This window comes from Callorhinus ursinus, unplaced genomic scaffold (assembly GCF_003265705.2).
Source record: "Callorhinus ursinus isolate GAN/ISIS: 27379988/994484 unplaced genomic scaffold, GSC_fseal_2.0 scaffold17, whole genome shotgun sequence".
NCBI classification, from domain to species: domain Eukaryota; kingdom Metazoa; phylum Chordata; class Mammalia; order Carnivora; family Otariidae; genus Callorhinus; species Callorhinus ursinus.
In genome coordinates, this window is record NW_027397079.1 from 27457178 (window position 1) to 27462502 (window position 5325).

A 5325-nucleotide genomic window follows, 5' to 3' on the forward strand; every position below is an offset into this window, starting at 1 on the left:
AGGCTCTGCCCCCACTGAAGGGACTAGGGGCTGAAAGTCTTGGGGGCTGTCTTAGATTCTGCCTACCACAGAATAAAGACCCAGTTATCATAACATGTATTGGTCACAGTGCTTGGCATTATAGGAGAACAATAAATATTGATTGAGTGAATGAATGAATGAACGTGGTTCCCAAGGCCCTTCAGGATTGGCCCATTCTTATCTCCAGCAGATTGAGCCCAAACACACACACACACAGACACAGACACACAGACACACACACACACACACACACACACACACACACACACACACACATCTTTCTACACTGCTAGGCCAATCCTGCTAGGCCTTCAGACTCAGCTGCCTCTGGCCTCTTTGATCCTTGAAGCCTGGGTCAGGAGTCTCCAAGCTCCCATAAGCACCCTTATTACATCATTTAGTAGAGGGTGGCAAGTTAGCTCCCACTCAAGATGCTGATTGCAAGGAAAGCAGGAACTCATCTATGCAGGCTGGTTTGGAATGTGACTGGCCATGAGTTTTGACACATATTTTTCCAAAGACTCAGATTTTTTAACACCAACTGCACCCTTCAGTCTAGTGTCCCCTTAACACTCTGCCAGTCACTTGACTTTAGACCCTGTTTGGCTTCAGAATTCTGCTCTCATCTGCCTTCTTGACAACTGAAAAAAGCTGGGGTTAAAGCACATAGTAAGCTGCAAAATGCCATCTGGCTGGTAGAAGCAGGATGCCATAGTAGGGTTGGATATGAAGCCGTGGCATGGGCAAGTGCTTCTCATGTCTCAGCCAGGTTTTCAGTGGACTAAATGAGTATTCTCCTTCCCCTTTACTATACCACCTGCAGATTTCCCTGCGACACAGGTAGCTCGCTGGAGGGGTGGCAAGGAAGAAAATGGGGCATCTTACAAAATTCTCTTCCTGTTTAAAAGTCTACTTCCATTTCATATATTTTTGGGAGGCAATACACTATCGGTGCTGAGAGCCGGGTGGTAGGATGAGATTAGCATGGCTACAATTTAGCAGGAAATCCTGAACTGGACTCTGTTTCAGTTGTTTTATGAACTTGGACAAGCTCCTCCTCAATCTCAGACATGCTGCTAAGCTCTGGAGGTTAAAAAAAAAAAAAATGAAGAAATAGTTTCTGCCTTTGTGGAGCTGCCAGTCTCAGGATAGCGATCAAAATGGAAGCAGAAAAAATGACTTATCTTCTGGTATATATTAGAACAGAGGTGATGTGGTATAGAGGAAGGAACCAGTAATGACAGTTGACTTTGACCTTGAGTCCGAGTGGGAGTTTGCCAGCAGGTGTAGGAGAAGAAGGAGTTCAGGCAGTGAGAGCAGCTTTGGAAACAGGTACAGAGGCACCAAGAGGAAAGGGAAGTGGGAAGAGAGTGGCACTGGTTGAGGCTTTGCACGGATGTGGGTGCACTCGGGGAGCCAGGGCAGAGTCCTGAGAATGGGAACACAGGAGGGTAATGGAGCCATGGAAGGAAGAGCTCTACCCTCTCAGCCAAACACAGGTGGGGAAGAGAAACAACTGGTCCAGGAACACAATGGGAGTAGCTGTGGTAACAGCATGGGGTTATTCAAATGTCCCCCACATACCCCCACAGGCTCCACTTCCTCAGCACATTCTTTCCTTGTTGGGGCACCACACCTCCACCTTGGCTAGGGAGAGTCAACAAGGTGTCACAGGAACATTAAGGACTTTTGAGGGTGACTTGGAGTGCTTAGAAAATGTCTGTCAAACTAGTTCACCCCAGGAGGAGGGACGAGAGAGACCCAGAGGAGAGAGACCTAGAAGTCTTAGGTGTTGTGACAGCCCTCTGGTGGGAATTAATCAGTTGGCTCCAGCGGGAACGCTTTTTTAGGAGCTCAGCCTCAGATTTCCTACAAAGAGGTCAGAGAGTGGGGCCACAAATTGTGAAGACTTGTTTTGGCTCACAGTTGTGGTGGGTGGCATCACTACTCCCCCAGGTAGTCTGACTTTATGTGTAAGGGAACTCTGAATATTTCTTAGCTTTTTGAGAAGAAGGCTTTAGGATGGATATACCAACACCAAAACCACACTTGGTTCCTTACCAAGTGAAATATAAAGACTGTGCATAAGTATGTATAATGATCATTCCAGTCAAGGTCTGTAGATCTTACAAATCATCTTTCAGGGGGGATAGATCTTACTCTGTCTGTAAAGTACAGATTCCTCATTGCTGTTCACTTTCAACTAACTTATCAAGCTCCCACTCTGTTCCAGTTACTATATCTGGGGCCTGGGGAAAAGCTTTTCCTTCCAATAAGTCAGGGAAAAAAGACTTAGAAAGGTTAAATAATTCACTCAAGTTTACACAGATAGCAGAGGCAGGACTTGAACTCACGTTTCTAGATTTTAAGTCTAATAGGTATTTCTTTCATGGGTTCTCATAGAAATTGAGTCACTCAACTGATCATGTCATTCATGGCCTTCAATAAAGTAGTCTTATTCATGAAATGCCACAAGCTCTTGATGGGTATTTGATTCCTTACATAAGATCTCATTCTTTTTTTTTTCTCTTTTGGGTAATAGAATACCGTTCCTACCTACGACCATCAGTTATGTCAGGACACATGGCTGCCTGGCTAACGGTTATATTTCCTAACCCGCCTTGCAGTGAATTGTGAGTGAAAGTGATTTGTGTAATTTTTGGATCTTGCCCTTTTAAAAAACTTATTAGGCATGCACACACACATGCCCCTCCCTCAGTGCTTCTTCCTTCCCTCTGGATGGAAAATATTGGCAAATGGAGGAACTTCCTTGAACTTTGTGATGGAAACCATGTGTTGATGACAGCGTAGCCATATTGCCGCCCATGGACCACCAACCTCTGGACTACTATGTGAGAGCATATCAGTTGGTTATTGCTACATAACAGACCATTGCAAAACCTAGTGGTGTAAAATAACAACCATCTTCTATTTCTCATGGGGAGGTCTGCTCATCTGAAGTGGGTTAATATGATCTTGGCTGAGCATGTTGACACATCTCTGACCAGCTAGAAAATCAGCTGGGAGTAGGGATGACATGGCTCTACTCAAAAGAGTCTCTTATCCTCCAACAGGCTAGTTCAGGCTTGTTCTCATAGCTAAGGCAGCAAATCAAGAGAGAGAGGCTGGAAGCCTGAAAGGTCTCTTGAGGCCTATATTTGGACCCGATAAACCATTGCTTCCACCATGGTACACTGGGTAAAACAAATCGTAAGGCCAACCTGGGCTCATAGGTCAGAGAAATAAACTCCACCTGTCAATGGATGGAGCTGTAAAATCTACATTGGGTACAAGGATGGGAGGAGAATTGGGGCCAGTTTTGCAATCAGTATACCCCAGGCCAGCATCTGGCTATAAGTGTTCACATGCAAGATATACTCATACCCCGCCAAAGATCTCCAAAATCTACATATCATTATGGCATTGGATATTGTTTGAAGTCCAGGATCTTGTGACTAACATCGGGTCCAAATGTGGTTCCTCTTGATCCAAAGACCTATGAACTAAAAACACAACTTATCTGCCTCCCACACACCCAACATGCAATGATGAAACAGGCAAAAGATAAACACTGCCCTTTAAAGATAGGAAGATTGGAAGGCACCAGGCTTTGACGCTTCTGAAATCCCCTGGCGCACATATTCCCATTTCCCCCACTATGGAGTTGGGCAATGGTCATGGCGGTAGCTCGTCACTCCATTGTTCTCCATGGCTCTGTCCTCTGGGACACCCTTCCTTTCCCACCACCCTCCTTAGCCACCTCTGAAGAGGACATAGGAAAATGTGCCACGTGAAACATTGGGGACCGGCCTGTAAAGCACTGGGGACCCAGAAGCCTTTGAAATTTTTGAACAATTTTAATTCAGAACCTTTTAGTCCAAACAGGTGGCACTTTTGCCTTTAAAATTCCTTTGGAAATTTCATGGCATTACATTGGATCTGATTTGAATCCCCTCTAGTTGACAAATTCTTTCTGAGACATGCCTGGCTCTCTAGACTTATTCTCAGCTACTTCTGGCATTCAGACTGCAATAGGGTGGCATCTTTAAGACTCCAAGAGCCCTACTGTCCAACTGAGAGAATATACTAGGCACTGCCTTCATTCTTTCCAAGGTCTTAACAAAGGGTCTTACAACTATGGTCTTGATTTGTGGCTTACTCTAAGCTTCCATCTTTCTGGCATTGCCTTGGGTTTGGTTTCTTTACTGGTTTGAGTCACTAAAGATGAGCAAGGTCTATTTTCCATCCTAGCTTGTTCTGTACCCTCTGTATTCCCTCTAAATTCAGCTTGAAAGCTGGCCAGTTCTTTCTTTAGCAGTAGACAATTTCAAGTTCTGTCTGGAATTCTCATTGCTTGAATCGACAATTCACAGGATACATTTATTTCTTTCAACCTACCATAGGCAATGGTTTCACCAACTGTTTTGCACTATTGAACATGGGCTACCATTTTTCCAGATTCCTACAGTTTTCTGCTTATTGTCTGGCCCCTAAGCCAATGCCACATGTTTTAGGATTTTGTTGCCGCAGCTCCTCAGTTATACATAGCAATTGTAATTTCATTTAGCTATTGCTGTGTAACAAATCACCCCCAAACTTACTTGCTTAAAACAGCAACCATTTCTGAAGCTCATGATTCTGCAGATCAGCAGTTTGAACTGGGCTCAGCTAAGTGGTTCTTCTCTACTTGGCTGGTCTCTATCATTTGTCTGTGGTCAGTTGTGGATTTACCTAGGTGGCTCTGCTCCTAGAGATTAATCTGACTGTTGGCTGGGTACTGCGACCCTTCCTCACATGTCTCATTCTCTAGGTTTTTTCCCACATCCCTCCAGCATGCTTACTGGGATTATTTTTATGGTAATGCCAAAGTTCAAGGGCAATCAGCCCAATATTCAAGGCCTCTCAAGGTGTAGGCTTGAAATGCATTCTGTCACTTCTGCTGCATTCTACTGGACAGAATAAGTCACAAGCCTGAACTGTTCAGAGTGAAACTATGAAGTTATAAAGCAAAGGGCACAGATACAGGGGACCACTAATTGGGGCCATTAACATAGTCAACTCCAGGAAGAGAATCTATTATATTTAAATCTCTGTGTTTCGTTACAACAACATAGTTTGTATCTCATGAACGTACTATATGCCCAGCAGCATGCTTGTGACCTTGCTCCTATTTCCAAACCTAACAGGAAGAAGCATTGCCCACTGGCAAATATATACCCACCTCTGTCAAGCTTGTGCTTTTCTCCAATCTGGTCCTGGCTTTTGGTGCAGAAAAGGATCCTGGCAAACATGATTTTTTTTTTA